General features: G+C 42.4%; 1 protein-coding gene across 1 annotated transcript in view; it reads left to right on the forward strand.

The window, feature by feature from the left end:
• Washc2c (WASH complex subunit 2C) overlaps nt 1–17486 on the forward strand; it is an 85439-nt gene that overhangs the window by 8266 nt on the left and 59687 nt on the right. Inside the window, exon 2 of the mRNA XM_063285891.1 lies at nt 715–764. The gene's annotated coding sequence lies outside the window, so the exon portion shown is untranslated. The remainder of the gene's footprint in view (nt 1–714; nt 765–17486) is intronic.

Here is a 17486-nt window from a genome sequence, read left to right on the forward strand (position 1 = left end):
TAAAAGTATAGCCAAGTACAGATGGTTGTGAGTTGTCATATGGGTGCTAGAAATTGAAACTGGGTCCTCCTGCAAGGTCACCCAGTGCTTTTAATCACTGAGCCATCTCCCCAGCCTCATTTATTTGTGTGTGTGTTTGTGTATGTGTGACTGAGCTGTCCAACATGGGTACTGGGAACTGAACTTGTGTAATCTGGAAAAGCAGCAAACACTCTAATTTCAGAGCCATTCATTTTTCTAGCCCCTATCCTGGTTGGCTTTAATTATAAACTTGACACAATCTAACCTGGAAAGAAAAGTCCAATTGGGAGATTTCTAGATCAGGTTGGTCACCTGTGAGAGGTTTTCTTTCTTTTTTTTTTTTTATTAACTTGAGTATTTCTTATATACATTTCGAGTGTTATTCCCTTTCCCGGTTTCCGGGCAAACATCCCCCTCCCCCGAGAGGTTTTCTTAATTGCCTGAATTACGTGATAAAACTCACACTGAAAATGGGCAGCACTTTTTATGAGCTGATCTTTATACATGCTAGCAAAGCACTAGAAACATGCATGCATTCATTGTCCCTCTACTTCTGATTGTGAATGTGACCAGCTATCTGAAACTCATGCCACTATGACATCCCCTCGGTGGCTGGCTGTAACCTAGAACTGTGAGCTAAATTGCTAGATTTTATTACTGCAACTAGAACACATGAATGTTTTGTTTTTCCAGACCTCCTGTGTTTGTCAGTATGTACTTTGCTTGCCAGTGTGAGTAACCAGGTAAGAATGTAGCTTCACAATTAAATTGAGTAGAAACTGTTTAAGATCTAGAAAAGCCAAAAGAAGCCTGGCCTATACAGTAGTCATGGTACACAGGAACAGGGAAGAATTGAAGCTCTCCAGAAAAAAATGCACTTGGATAAGCCAGGTAAGGTGTTTCTCACCTGTGATCCCAGCACTGAGAAGACAGAAGCAGGAGAATTCTTACATGTTCAAAGCTAGTCCAGTCTACATAGATCTGTCTCAAAATGAAATGGGAGAATGGGTGGATCAAGATGACTCAGGGAGTAAAAGTGCAGAAACCAGTTGACCCAAGTTTAGTCTGAAAAATCCAAGTAAAAATCATGGTGTAATGGCACATGTCTGTAGTCTTAGTGCTCTTGTGGTGAGATGGCAGGTAGAGGCAGGAGAATTGGTCTGACCTTTCCTCAAACAAGATGGAAAGAGAGAACTAACTCCTAGAAGTTGTATCTAACCTCCCTCCACACATGCACTGTGAGCCATATGCACACACAACAATAATAATACAAAATAAAAATCGGGGGCAGTGCAGTGCTGCAGAGATGGCTTAGGGATTAAGAGCACTTGTTGCTCTTGCAGAGGATTTGAGTTTAACTCCCAACCCCATGTGGTGCCTTACAACCATCTGTAACTTCAGTTCCAGGGAATCTGGCACCTTCTGACCTCTGAGGGTACTGTATGCATATGTTGCAATACATAGATGCAGCCGAAACCATTCAAATTTAAAAGAAAATTTATAAAAAAAAAAAACCTGTGAAAAATGTATTTCCATAGAGTCAAGAAATTTACCATAGCTAATAACTCTGAATTTCTAACTATTGTAGAAGTTTTTCTCTTCCACATCAGAGCCCACACACACACACCCCATGTGCCCAGTACAGCTTTCTCTCTAACAGATAATCTGAGGCCTCAGCTTAAATGTCTCTTCTTCGGGGAACTTTTTGCAGACCCCACAGTGCACGTCAGCTTCTTTCATGAAGTACTTTCAAAACATCCATGAACTTCCCCTTTCTGGACCTGGCACACTTGTAACTTCCCCCCTTAAACATCTCTGGATGGTAAACTCTAGAAATCTGGGGAACTTTCAGCTGTCGTGAGCCCCCTGACCCTCTGCAGATCTTGGCAGAGAAAGGGAATTATCAAATGAGTGACTGATGATTCTATTCTCTCCTTACAGTTGGCTGAGTATTTTTTTTTTAAAGTTGTCTGTGCTGATACTTTTAGGGACCAGGTGAGGGCAGCAGATCCCCCAGAACTGGAGGCACAGGCAGTCCAAACCTACCCAATCTAGAGTAGACAGCATTCTAAACCACTAAGCCATTTCTCCAGCCCCTCCCCCTTTCTTTTTAGCTCATTTTTCTATCATCTCATTTGCCACCTCCAAAGTCTTAAATATACCTATTAAGCTTCTTTCAATCCTGAAAATGCATTTCAGGATCTCTTGCCCCCTTAGAGACTAGCATGGAATAGAAATGGATAACCCGCCTTCCTCTACAAATACTGCTACTCTACCTGGTGTCCTGGACAATAACCTCAGTACTGTCTGCTTCTACAGTGGTCCTGATCTTGATTATGAGCTTTAAGCTGAACATGAATAACCCTGAAAGGAATTGGTGGGCCTTGGTGACAAGAGTAGAGGCCCTGGAAGGTGTCAGAGAGATCAGTTTTTATCTAAGCTGTGTTCTGAGCTAGCTTAGGACAGTGTTTACTGACCACCCAGGCTGCTCTGCTGCAGCAGCTTTCATCTATTCTGATATGCTTTGGGACAAAGCCTATCTTCTAGACAGGCTACACTTCTGGTATGCTGTACAAACAGTCCTATTCCCCCACCAACAAGGCCGTGTGTCCAACTGCTCTTCCCCTTTCCAGATAGCCATATTCTCTAAGAGAGATGCCTGCCTCTAGCCAAGCTGGTATGTCCAGCAAGCCACCTGTAACATAGCCTTTGTATACAATACCCCATCACATCACGTCATTCACTGCACCACAGTGGCCCAACCCACCAGAATGCCAAAAATGGTATACCCCAACTTCATCCTTTCTCTTAAAGGCAAAGAGGTTTCCGTAGGCATGGTTGCTGGGACAACATGAGAACACATGCTGGCCCAGCAGGTATCAGCACATTGCTATTTTGCAAGTAACTCTGTGAATTACTTTTAAAGCAAATCCTGTTCTATGGACTGCCTGATTTTTTTTAAAGCTACATGTATTAGTTGATTTTGAATCATATCTGTTGGAATGCTTGTTCAAAAAAACAAAAAACCCAAACACAGGGTGCACACCTTTAATTCCAGCACTCGGGAAACAGCGGCAGGTGGATCCGAGAGTTTGAGGCCAATCTGGTATACACTGCAAATAACAAAACAGCCAGAACTACACAAAGAAACCCTACCTAGATAAACAAAACAACCAACCAAACACATGACCAAAACCTGTTCAGTCTATCTGCAGTAACTAACACAAAACAGTATGTGCAAAACCAAAAGGAGTGGTCCCTGTTGCTCTTATAATGTAGCACAGTAAATAGAGTACTTAAGGGGGGGGGGGGGATGAAGAATTAGGGATTGTTGTCCCAGAGTACCATGGAAAGCATGAAGATCTAGAGCTAGAAAGATGGCTCAAATGTTCAGAAGCTCCTGCTTCTTTTTACCAGGTTCAGTTCCATGCACACACATAGTGGCTCATAACCATCTGTAACTCCAGTTCCAAGGGATCTGGTGTCCACTTCCCGCCTCTGTGAGCACTGCACATAAGTGGTAAGAAAAAGGGGTCATGAGTGTCAGGGCCAGCAGTAAAGAGTCACCAAGAGAGCTCAGTGTTTAAAGGCACTGACTACTCTTGCAGGAGATTCAGGTTTGATTTCTAGAATCCACATCATATCTCCCAATCACATATAACTCCTGTTCCAGAGGATCTTACTCCCTCTTCTGGCCTGTGGACAGAGGCATACAGAAAACAAAACAGAAAAACACTCATACACATTGAATTAAAAATAAATCTTTTGTAAAAAGTCAACATTCCTGTGTGTGTGTGTGTGTGTGTGTGTGTGTGTGTGTGTTAATTAAAAGGAACTAGACATAAAACAGCATGTGCTAGGTGGTTCTATGACCTGAAGTTCAAGGAGGGCAACACTAACCAGTGATGACAGAGTAGATTAGAACAGAAGTCAGGTGACTAGGAACCAGTATGCAGATGCTTTGGGTGTTGGACCTTGAGATGTTTTAGTCTGTTGATCTTGGTAGTGATTATGCAGATGACTGTGTACAGAAATGCATTCTTTAGGTTCATGCACTCAGGGCTAGGACTAGCTAGCTCTGTGGCTGAGTGTTTGCTTAGCATACATAAGGCCTCTTGTCCCATCCCCAGCATCAAAAAGTGGGTGGAGGTAGATAAAAGGATGGTAACTACTCTCTCCCTCCAGCTTCTTCTCTGACTGAGGACTTCTGAGGCTTCATCTTCTTGTTTATTTTTTTCTTTTTTTCTTTTTTTTTTTTTCCGGAGCTGGGGACCGAACCCAGGGCCTCGAGCTTGCTAGGCAAGTGCTCTACCACTGAGCTAAATCCCCAACCCCTGAAAGTTTTTTTTCTTTTTTTTTCTTGTTTATTTTTAATGATGTTCAATAAATCACAGATTTTGTCTGATGACCTAATCTTACTTGAGAGGAGGAGGACATGGCCATGTTCCAGAAGGCTTAGCAGGTGTCTTAGAGTTTTATTGCTGTGATGAGACACCATCACTAAGGCAACCCTTATAAAGGCAAACATTTAATTGGGGTTGGATTATAGTTTCAGAGGTTTAGTTCATTATCATGGTGGGAAGCATGGTGGTATCCAAGCAAACCTGGATGCTAGAGAAGGAGCCAAGAGTTCCACATCTTAAAGACAGCAAGGAGAAGACTGTGTCATCTCACCTCAAGATACAGATCAAAAGCCAATGTCTTCCAACCTCAAGATCTGGATCAGGTGTGCCCTCCACCTAGATAGTAGTCCACTCTAGATATAGTCAACTTGATAACCAAGAATAGCCATCACATCAGGTAAGATGGAGGTGAGAACACTAGCGGCCTTGTCCACAGTTACTAAGACCAGTGCCCTCCATGAGACCTGTAGGGAGTAGGATAGCCTCTATAGCACCTCTTTTGTCCCTATTCCTATCATAGCAGAGCCATTCTGGTGGGCCTGGAAGTGGCACAGCTAGTGACCAGGGGTCTAGATATATTGATTGTGTTTTCAAGAAACAGGCATGCACAGCCGAGAAACTGACAGAAAACAGGAGCAATTCCTGGAAGAAGACTGACATATTTATAGAACATAGTGGGGGTGTCAGAAACACCTGGACCTGAGGATATTTGATCTCATCTTTGCTTTTCTTAGCTTTCTTCTGTCCAACCAGCTTCCTCCTCCTGGCTGGGAAACTGTCTGGTTCCTGAGCCTCACATCAGAGCTTGTCACAGCATGGCCTGTGTCCTACCTTCCTTTAAATCTATCCAAAGGAATCTCATATTGTCTCCTTGTGAGTCTACATCCAAGCTGTCTCCTTGTGAGTCCATGTCTATCCTTAGAACAAGGATACTGGAGCCACAAGAGTGGACCATTGTGATCTCCCAGAATCACTTAGTTGTTCCCCACACTCCCACTAATGGAGCAGGTTCCCAAAGAAGGATAGGCATTAAGTAGGACAGATACTGTAACAGATACCGTGATAATGAAATAGATGAGAGATGAGCTAAGTCCGTGCAATCCAGCCTGCTGGCCCTCTGATGAAATGTAATGCCCAGTGACCGGAAGTGAGGCTTAGCATAGGAACCCAGCCAGTTCAGCAAGGAGTTTGAGGAGACATCAGAAACCCTGGGTCTTGTTTCTTTCTTTTTTTTTTTCTTTCTTTTTTTTTTTTTTTTTTTCTGAGCTGGGGACCGAACCCAGGGCCTTGCGCTTGGTAGGCAAGCGCTCTACCACTGAGCTAAATCCCCAACCCGGGTCTTGTTTCTTTATAGGACACTCAGCTTGTGCCACAGGGACAGTCCTCTCAGAGCAGTGGGAATTCCAGGCTAGGATCCCTGAAATCAGGCCTTGGCCAACACAGGCTGGGATCCACTACACACTCCATTTCTCTCTGACCTTCAGTATCACCATCTGTAAAAAGGAAGCCATCAGGCTACTGAGTTAAGCACCAGAACCTTGAATTAACTTTCAGTTCTACCCACAGAGGCTGCCTTCTCTTAAGGGCCATTGTTTTATTTAGAAAAATAATTGAAAATGCACAGCTTATTTGAAAGAATAATCCAGAGAACTCCTGTAGAGCCTTCACTGAGATTTACAGATTCCTAGCAGATAGCCATGTCTCTTTAGTCATTCTTTCTCACCCCAAACATCTGAGAGAAGTGCATGTATCACATTACATGCATTCTTTTTCCAGTTATGTTTCCTAAGAGCAGAGGGTCTATCTTCCATCTCTATCACAGCCATGTTCTGGTTAGTTGTGTCAACTTGACACAATACCAAAGTTGCCTGGGAAGAGGGAAACTTACTTGAGAAAACAGCCCCATCAGATTGTATTGTAGGCTTTTTCTTGATTACTGACTGATGTGGGTGGGCTCGACTGACTGTGTGCAGTGACACTGCTGAACTTGTATTGCTGGGCTGTGTAAGAGTAGTGTGAGCAAGCCATGGGAAGTAGGCCCGTAAGAAGTGTTTCTCCATTGTATCTACTTCAGTCCTTGCCTCCAGGTTTCTGCCTTAGCTTCCTTCAGTGATGGGCTCTAACCTATAAGCCAAATAAATTCTTTCCTCCCCAAGTTGGTTTTGGTCAGTGTTTTATCACAGCGAAGAAAGCAAACTAGATTAGCAAGTCCAACATTACTAACAGTACTTAAGGAAAAAAAGTCCAGTATCTTAGGGTGCCCTTTTTTTTTTTCTTTTTTTTTTTTAAAGATTTATTCATTTATTATATAAAAGCACACTGTAGCTGCCTTCAAGATACACCAGAAGAGGGCACCAGATCTCTTTACAGATGGTTGTGAGCCACCATGTGGTTACTGGGAACTGAACTCATGACCTCTGGAAGAGCAGTCGGGTACTCTTAACTGCTGAGCCATCTCTCCAGCCCTTGAGTTCGCTTTTTAAAATTATTTTTTATTTATTTAGTAGCATATGAATGGGTGCCCATAAAGGTCACAAGAGAGTCATATTTCCTGGAGTTGGACTTACAAATAATTGTGAGCCTTCATGTAGGTGTTGGGGACCAATGCTGGGTCCTCTCGAGGAACATCCAGTGCTCTTAACTGCTAAATCATTTCTCCCATTTTTCAAAGTTACTTTGTAGTTCTGAGTGACCTTGAAATTCTGACCCTCAGTGCTGTGATTGCAAGTGTGCACCATGACACTTGGTTTATTTAGTATTGGGGTTCGGTCCAGGATCTGTGTAAACTAAGCAATTACTCTACTGAGTCACAGCCCCAAACTAGTAGTAGTGCTGTGTATTCAATAGTTCATATAGTGTTGCCATTGTCCGTGTCCCTCTGAATTTTCCTTTTCCTTGGAGTTGGGCTGCACTGAGTTGCCATGTCTTTAAACCCCTTTGGACTTCAGCAGCTCCTGGGTCTTTCTTCATCTTGTATGACACTGCTATTGGTAAAGAGCAGACTACTTATCTAGTAAAATCATCTCAGAGTGGGTTTGTCTGATGTCTCTTCATTTTTAAGTGAAGCTTGTATAGCAATGAGGACACTGGAATTGTTGCTGTGATCCTTTTGGGAGATCACATGTAGTAGAAGTGACATATGGCTGCCTCCCACTAGTGAAGTTAATTTTGTACTATACAGAGTCAACACTGTGCTTGCTTATTGATTATGTCACACTGTAGATACTTTGTGTTCTTTACCACTGGAATATATATATATATATACATATATATATATACATATATATATATATATATATATATATATCCTTTTTTAAAATTTTCATGTTTGGTTTTGATCTTGGCACCTAGCTCTTGGCTGGCCTGACACTCACTATATGTCCCCAGCTGGTCTCAGATTTGATGTCCCCTGCTCCATGCATGCTTCTTATCAGATATTTGATGTACAAATATTTTCTTCCAAACTGTGGTTGCCTTTTTATTCTCTTGATAGTGTCTTTTATTCCTAAAACTTGAAAAGAAAATTGAAACAGTATCTCATGTAGCCCAGGCTGGCCTTAAATTTAGTATGTCAACAGGATGGCTTTGACATCATGGTCCTCCTGTCTACCTCTCCAGTGCTGGGATTACAAGTATATGCCAACACCAAACCTGGTTTGTGCAGTGTGAAGGATCAGTTCCAGGGTCTCATGTAAGCAACACAAACCTTCTATGAAGTTAGCTACATCTTCATCTTCAGGCCCAATCATTTTTTCCTTTCTTTTTCTTTTCCCATTTTCTTCTTGAGACAGACTCTCACTACGTAGCCTGGCTTATGTGAAACCCAGTATGTAGATCATATGACAATGCTCAGAAATTGCATGAGTGTAAACATACGTGCACATGCTGCCATAAGCGAATGATCAGACATAGGCAGAACACACAAAAATATGACAACATATGAAAGGGCTTAGAAATTGCATGTGTGGGAACATATGTGTATACACTGACATGTGGCCATGCATAGATAATTTATACCTGTGAACATGCATGTGCATGTCAACATATGACTGTTTCAAAATTGCCTGCAATTGAATGTGCATACATTTATGCCAACACATGCCCATGCTTAAAAACTGCATGCATCTGAATGTGCATACAAGCTGACCTGTAACAGAGCTAGAAAATACATATATGTATGTGAGCCACTGGACACATTTGTACTTAGAAGAGAGCTAGGAATACAGATAGGTACATGGGAACCCACACACATACACCTATCTATTACAGAGCTAGGTAATACATGTGTTTATAAAGTTGCTTACCTATGAGAGAGCTAGGTTAGGGAGTAAGATTAGAAGTTGGGGTTGATTTATTGTTAGATGTTAGAGGTTAAGGCTAATTTTAGAGCTAGGGTATAAGATTAGGATTCTCATAGTAGTCTAGGGTTAGGATTCTGCTTACAATTATGGTTCCTTTGACTTTTCTGGTTCTAAGTACTTTAAGATGTAGGATTAGGTTTAGAGTTACATAATGTTAGAGTTAGGGTTAGGGATAGGGTTTGTGTTGGGGTCTGGGTTATCATAAGTGTTAGGTTTGTCATTGTTAGGTCAATATTAAGGTCATAGTCATGGTTTTAGTTTGGTAGAGCTATGCCTAGAGTTAGTGTTACAATTACACTAGAGGAAGGGGTCTGTTAGAGTTATGAACAATATGAACATTGTTTTGCTGTTCCATATAAGTTTAGGATTAGGCTCATGGTTCTGATTAGGGTTCAGTTTAGGATTATGTCTAAGGTTAATGTTAGGGTTAAATTTTAGGATCATGTTAGTGTAATAATTATTAGTAGGGTAAGTATGCTGGCTAGTTTTATGTCAACTTGATACAAACCAGGGTCTTCCTCCGCAGGGATCTTCAATTTAGAAAATCACTCCATAAGATTGGGCAGTAGGCCAGCCTGTAGGGCATTTTCTTAGTGAACCATGGGGGAGGGCTCAGCCTATTGTGAGTGGTGCCACCCCCTGACTGATGGTTCTGGATCTAGAAGAAAGCAAGCCTAGCAAGCCACGAGGAGCAAGCCAATAAGCAGCACTCCTTCATAGTCTCTTCGTCAGCTCCTACCAGCAGGTTTCTATCCTGCTTGAGATCCTGCCCTCAAAGAAAAAGGAAAAAAAAGGGGGCTGGGGATTTAGCTCAGTGGTACAGTGCTTGCCTAGCAAGCGCAAGGCCCTGGGTTTGGTCCTCAGCTCCGGAAAAAAAAAAAGAGAGAGAGAGAGATCCTGCCCTCACTGCTTTTGATGAACTGTTATATGGAACTGAGTGAAATAAACTCTTTCTCCCCAAGTTGCCTTATATCATGGTATCTCATCACAGCACTAGTAACTCTAATTAAGACAGTAACTTAGGAGACCCTGTGAGAGAGAGACCCAACCGCCTGGTCAGGTGGGCACTCCTGAGGCTGCAGAGCAGAAGAGACCACCAACACTGCTCACCCCTGCCCACATCCCTGGCCCAAGAGGAAACTGTATAAGGCCTCTGGGCTCCCGTTGGGGAGGGCCCAGGAGCGGCAGGACCCCTGCCAGAGACACCGCCGGACCCTGAAGGAAACAGACCGGATAAACAGTTCTCTGCACCCAAATCCCGTGGGAGGGAGAGCTAAACCTTCAGAGAGGCAGACAAGCCTGGGAAACCAGAAGAGACTGCTCCCTGCACACACATCTCGGACGCCAGAGGAAAAAGCCAAAGACCATCTGGAACCCTGGTGCACTGAAGCTCCCGGAAGGGGCGGCACAGGTCTTCCTGGTTGCTGCCGCTGCAGAGAGCCCGTGGGCAGCACCCCACGAGCGAACTTGAGCCTCGGGACCACAGGTAAGACCAACTTTTCTGCTGCAAGAAAGCTGCCTGGTGAGCTTGGGACACACGGAAGCAGAATTCCTCTAGGACCGGGCACGTTCTGTGTTTACCGGAAGTCCCACACCCTCGGATCCCGGCCCGCAGCAGCTCTCTGCTCCCAGACCCGGTGAGAGAGAGACCCAACCGCCTGGTCAGGTGGGCACTCCTGAGGCTGCAGAGTGGAAGAGACCACCAACACTGCTCACCCCTGCCCACATCCCTGGCCCAAGAGGAAACTGTATAAGGCCTCTGGGCTCCCGTGGGGGAGGGCCCAGGAGCGGCAGGACCCCTGCCAGAGACACCGCCGGACCCTGAAGGAAACAGACCGGATAAACAGTTCTCTGCACCCAAATCCCGTGGGAGGGAGAGCTAAACCTTCAGAGAGGCAGACAAGCCTGGGAAACCAGAAGAGACTGATCTCTGTACATACATCTCGGACGCCAGAGGAAAACACCAAAGACCATCTGGAACCCTGGTGCACTGAAGCTCCCGGAAGAGGCGGCACAGGTATTCCTGGTTGCTGCCGCCGCAGAGAGCCCGTGGGCAGCACCCCACGAGCGAACTTGACCCTCGGGACCACAGGTAAGACCAACTTTTCTGCTGCAAGAAAGCTGCCTGGTGAACTCAAGACACAGGCCCACAGGAACAGCTGAAGACCTGTAGAGAGGAAAAACTACACGCCCGAAAGCAGAACACTCTGTTCCCATAACTGGCTGAAAGAAAACAGGAAAACAGGTCTACAGCACTCCTGACACACAGGCTTATAGGACAGTCTAGCCACTGTCAGAAATAGCAGAACAAAGTAACACTAGAGATAATCTGATGGCGAGAGGCAAGCGCAGGAACCCAAGCAACAGAAACCAAGACTACTTGGCATCATCGGAGCCCAATTCTCCCACCAAAACAAACATGGAATATCCAAACACACCAGAAAAGCAAGATCTAGTTTCAAAATCATATTTGATCACGATGCTGGAGGACTTCAAGAAAGATGTGAAGAACTCCCTTAGGGAAACACAGGAAAACATTAATAAACAAGTAGAAGCCTTCAGAGAGGAATCGCAAAAATCCCTGAAAGAATTCCAGGAAAACACAATCAAACAGTTGAAGGAATTAAAAATGGAAATAGAAGCAATCAAGAAAGAACACATGGAAACAACCCTGGATATAGAAAACCAAAAGAAGAGACAAGGAGCTGTAGATACAAGCTTCACCAACAGAATACAAGAGATGGAAGAGAGAATCTCAGGAGCAGAAGATTCCATAGAAATCATTGACTCAACTGTCAAAGATAATGTAAAGCAGAAAAAGCTACTGGTCCAAAACATACAGGAAATCCAGGACTCAATGAGAAGATCAAACCTAAGGATAATAGGTATAGAAGAGAGTGAAGACTCCCAGCTCAAAGGACCAGTAAATATCTTCAACAAAATCATAGAAGAAAACTTCCCTAGTCTAAAAAAAGAGATACCCATAGGCATACAAGAAGCCTACAGAACTCCAAATAGATTGGACCAGAAAAGAAACACCTCCCGTCACATAATAGTCAAAACACCAAACGCACAAAATAAAGAAAGAATATTAAAAGCAGTAAGGGAAAAAGGTCAAGTAACATATAAAGGCAGACCTATCAGAATCACACCAGACTTCTCGCCAGAAACTATGAAGGCCGGAAGATCCTGGACTGATGTCATACAGACCCTAAGAGAACACAAATGCCAGCCCAGGTTACTGTATCCAGCAGAACTCTCAATTAACATTGATGGAGAAACCAAGATATTCCATGACAAAACCAAATTTACACAATATCTTTCTACAAATCCAGCACTACAAAGGATAATAAATGGTAAAGCCCAACATAAGGAGGCAAGCTATACCCTAGAAGAAGCAAGAAACTAATCGTCTTGGCAACAAAACAAAGAGAATGAAGGCACACAAACATAACCTCACATCCAAATATGAATATAACGGGAAGCAATAATCACTATTCCTTAATATCTCTCAATATCAATGGCCTCAACTCCCCAATAAAAAGACATAGATTAAGAAACTGGATACGCAACGAGGACCCTGCATTCTGCTGCCTACAGGAAACACACCTCAGAGACAAAGACAGACATTACCTCAGAGTGAAAGGCTGGAAAACAATTTTCCAAGCAAATGGTCAGAAGAAGCAAGCTGGAGTAGCCATTCTAATATCAAATAGAATCAATTTTCAATTAAAAGTCATCAAAAAAGATAAGGAAGGACACTTCATAATCATCAAAGGAAAAATCCACCAAGATGAACTCTCAATCCTAAATATCTATGCCCCAAATACAAGGGCACCTACATACGTAAAAGAAACCTTACTAAAGCTCAAAACACACATTGCACCTCACACAATAATAGTGGGAGATTTCAACACCCCACTCTCATCAATGGACAGATCATGGAAACAGAAATTGAACAGAGATGTAGACAGACTAAGAGAAGTCATGAGCCAAATGGACTTAACGGATATTTATAGAACATTCTATCCTAAAGCAAAAGGATATACCTTCTTCTCAGCTCCTCATGGTACTTTCTCCAAAATTGACCATATAATTGGTCAAAAAACGGGCCTCAACAGGTACAGAAAGATAGAAATAATCCCATGCGTGCTATTGGACCACCACGGCCTAAAACTGGTCTTCAATAACAATCAAGGAAGAATGCCCACATATACTTGGAAATTGAACAATGCTCTACTCAATGATAACCTGGTCAAGGAAGAAATAAAGAAAGAAATTAAAAACTTTTTAGAATTTAATGAAAATGAAGGTACAACATACCCAAACTTATGGGACACAATGAAAGCTGTGCTAAGAGGAAAACTCATAGCGCTGAGTGTCTGCAGAAAGAAACAGGAAAGAGCATATGTCAACAGCTTGACAGCACACCTAAAAGCTCTAGAACAAAAAGAAGCAAATACACCCAGGAGGAGTAGAAGGCAGGAAATAATCAAACTCAGAGCTGAAATCAACCAAGTAGAAACAAAAAGGACCATAGAAAGAATCAACAGAACCAAAAGTTGGTTCTTTGAGAAAATCAACAAGATAGATAAACCCTTAGCCAGACTAACGAGAGGACACAGAGAGTGCGTCCAAATTAACAAAATCAGAAATGAAAAGGGAGACATAACAACAGATTCAGAGGAAATTCAAAAAATCATCAGATCTTACTATAAAAACCTATATTCAACAAAACTTGAAAATCTTCAGGAAATGGATAATTTCCTAGACAGATACCAGGTACCGAAGTTAAATCAGGAACAGATAAACCAGTTAAACAACCCCATAACTCCTAAGGAAATAGAAGCAGTCATTAAAGGTCTCCCAACCAAAAAGAGCCCAGGTCCAGACGGGTTTAGTGCAGAATTCTACCAAACCTTCATAGAAGACCTCATACCAATATTATCCAAACTATTCCACAAAATTGAAACAGATGGATCACTACCGAATTCCTTCTACGAAGCCACAATTACTCTTATACCTAAACCACACAAAGACCCAACAAAGAAAGAGAACTTCAGACCAATTTCCCTTATGAATATCGATGCACAAATACTCAACAAAATTCTGGCAAACCGAATCCAAGAGCACATCAAAACAATCATCCACCATGACCAAGTAGGCTTCATCCCAGGCATGCAGGGATGGTTTAATATACGGAAAACCATCAACGTGATCCATTATATAAACAAACTGAAAGAACAAAACCACATGATCATTTCATTAGACGCTGAGAAAGCATTTGACAAAATTCAACACCCCTTCATGATAAAAGTCCTGGAGAGAATAGGAATTCAAGGCCCATACCTGAACATAGTAAAAGCCATATACAGCAAACCAGTTGCTAACATTAAACTAAATGGAGAGAAACTCGAAGCAATCCCACTAAAATTAGGGACTAGACAAGGCTGCCCACTCTCTCCCTACTTATTCAATATAGTTCTTGAAGTTCTAGCCAGAGCAATCAGACAACAAAAGGAGGTCAAGGGGATACAGATCGGAAAAGAAGAAGTCAAAATATCACTGTTTGCAGATGATATGATAGTGTATTTAAGTGATCCCAAAAGTTCCACCAGAGAACTACTAAAGCTGATAAACAACTTCAGCAAAGTGTCTGGGTATAAAATTAACTCAAATAAATCAGTAGCCTTCCTCTACACAAAAGAGAAACAAGCCGAGAAAGAAATTAGGGAAACGACACCCTTCATAATAGACCCAAATAATATAAAGTACCTCGGTGTGACTTTAACCAAGCAAGTAAAAGATCTGTACAATAAGAACTACAAGACACTGAAGAAGGAAATTGAAGAAGACCTCAGAAGATGGAAAGATCTCCCATGCTCATGGATTGGCAGGATTAATATAGTAAAAATGGCCATTTTACCAAAAGCGATCTACAGATTCAATGCAATCCCCATCAAAATACCAATCCAATTCTTCAAAGAGTTAGACAGAACAATTTGCAAATTCATCTGGAATAACAAAAAACCCAGGATAGCTAAAGCTATCCTCAACAATAAAAGGACTTCAGGGGGAATCACTATCCCTGAACTCAAGCAGTATTACAGAGCAATAGTGATAAAAACTGCATGGTATTGGTACAGAGACAGACAGATAGACCAATGGAATAGAATTGAAGACCCAGAAATGAACCCACACACATATGGTCACTTGATTTTTGACAAAGGAGCCAAAACCATCAAATGGAAAAAAGATAGCATTTTCAGCAAATGGTGCTGGTTCAACTGGAGGTCAACATGTAGAAGAATGCAGATCGATCCATGCTTATCACCCTGTACAAAGCTTAAGTCCAAGTGGATCAAGGACCTCCACATCAAACCAGACACACTTAAACTAATAGGAGAAAAACTAGGGAAGCATCTGGAACACATGGGCACTGGAAAAAATTTCCTAAACAAAACACCAATGGCTTACGCTCTAAGATCAAGAATCGACAAATGGGATCTCATAAAACTGCAAAGCTTCTGTAAGGCAAAGGACATGGTGGTTAGGACAAAACGGCAACCAACAGATTGTGAAAAGATCTTTACCAATCCTACAACAGATAGAGGCCTTATATCCAAAATATACAAAGAACTCAAGAAGTTAGACCGCAGGGAAACAAATAACCCTATTAAAAAATGGGGTTCAGAGCTAAACAAAGAATTCACAGCTGAGGAATGCCGAATGGCTGAGAAACACCTAAAGAAATGTTCAACATCTTTAGTCATAAGGGAAATGCAAATCAAAACAACCCTGAGATTTCACCTCACACCAGTGAGAAGGGCTAAGATCAAAAACTCAGGGGACAACAGATGCTGGCGAGGATGTGGAGGAAGAGGAACACTCCTCCATTGTTGGTGGGATTGCAAACTGGTACAACCATTCTGGAAATCAGTCTGGAGAATCCTCAGAAAATTGGACATTGAACTGCCTGAGGATCCAGCTATACCTCTCTTGGGCATATACCCAAAAGATGCCCCAACATATAAAAAAGACACGTGCTCCACTATGTTCATTGCAGCCTTATTTATAATAGCCAGAAGCTGGAAAGAACCCAGATGCCCTTCAACAGAGGAATGGATACAGAAAATGTGGTACATCTACACAATGGAATATTACTCAGCTATCAAAAACAACGACTTTATGAAATTCGTAGGCAAATGGTTGGAACCTGAAAACATCATCCTGAGTGAGCTAACCCAATCACAGAAAGACATACATGGTATGCACTCATTGATAAGTGGCTATTAGCCCAAATGCTTGAATTACCCTAGATGCCTAGAGCAAATGAAACTCAAGACGGATGATCAAAATGTGAATGCTTCACTCCTTCTTTAAATGAGGAAAAAGAATACCCTTGGCAGGGAAGAGAGAGGCAAAGATTAAAACAGAGACTGAAGGAACACCCATTCAGAGTCTGCCCCACATGTGGCCCATACATATATAGCCACCCAATTAGACAAGATGGATGAAGCAAAGAAGTGCAGACCGACAGGAGCCGGATGTAGATCGCTCCTAAGAGACACAGCCAGAATACAGCAAATACAGAGGCGAATGCCAGCAGCAAACCACTGAACTGAGAATAGGACCCCCGTTGAAGGAATCAGAGAAAGAACTGGAAGAGCTTGAAGGGGCTCAAGACTCCACAACAATGCCAAGCAACCAGAGCTTCCAGGGACTAAGCCCCTACTGAAAGACTATACATGGACTGACCCTGGACTCTGACCTCATAGGTAGCAATGCATATCCTAGTAAGAGCACCAGTGGAAGGGGAAGCCCTGGGTCCTGCTAAGACTGAACCCCCAGTGAACTAGACTGGTGGGGGGAGGGCGGCAATGGGGGGAGGGTTGGGAGGGGAACACCCATAAGGAAGGGGAGGGGGGAGGGGGATGTTTGCCCGGATACCGGGAAAGGGAATAACACTTGAAATGTATATAAGAAATACTCAAGTGAATAAAAAAAAAAAAAGACAGTAACTTAGACTCAAGGTCATAATTAAGGGTTAGCATTTGGTTAGGGCTAAGATTTAACAATCAGATGATGGTTAATTTTATGTATAGTGTTCTGATTAAAGTCACATTTATTACTATGGTTTAGGATAATGGTTAGGGCTAAGATTAGATTTAGCAATAGGGTTAGAATTAGGGATGGAGTTAGAGTTAGTATTAGGGTTCCGGTTAGGGACTATGATTAGGTTTAGCATTATGTTTAGGGGTTAGGATTATGTTAAAAGTTTACGACTATATTTAACCATAACTAGCCTTTAACTCTAAGTAATCCATAACCCTTAACCTAATTCTGACCCTCAACTCTAAACCTAACTATAATTCTAGTTCTAACCCTAACCTTTTTTGAAACATCATACTACTGTGACCAGACTGGAACTCTCTGTGTAGAGAAGTTGGAGCTCAAGCTCACAGACAATCTGTTACCTCTGCTTCTCAAGTATTAGGTCTCAAGGGGTTTGATTACTTCAAACTGTATCCTAAACTTCATTAAAACTAATCCTAACCTAGTCTTAGTCAAACACCCTTCCCTAACACCAATCCTGCTCTAAGACCAGGCTGGTTTCAAACAGACATGTATCTGTTTAGATATGCTTCTCCAGGGTTGGAATAAAAAGTTGTGTGCTACCATACCCAGCTGTACAGTGAAT

Source organism: Rattus norvegicus, chromosome 4, assembly GCF_036323735.1.
Source record: "Rattus norvegicus strain BN/NHsdMcwi chromosome 4, GRCr8, whole genome shotgun sequence".
Lineage (NCBI taxonomy): Eukaryota > Metazoa > Chordata > Mammalia > Rodentia > Muridae > Rattus > Rattus norvegicus.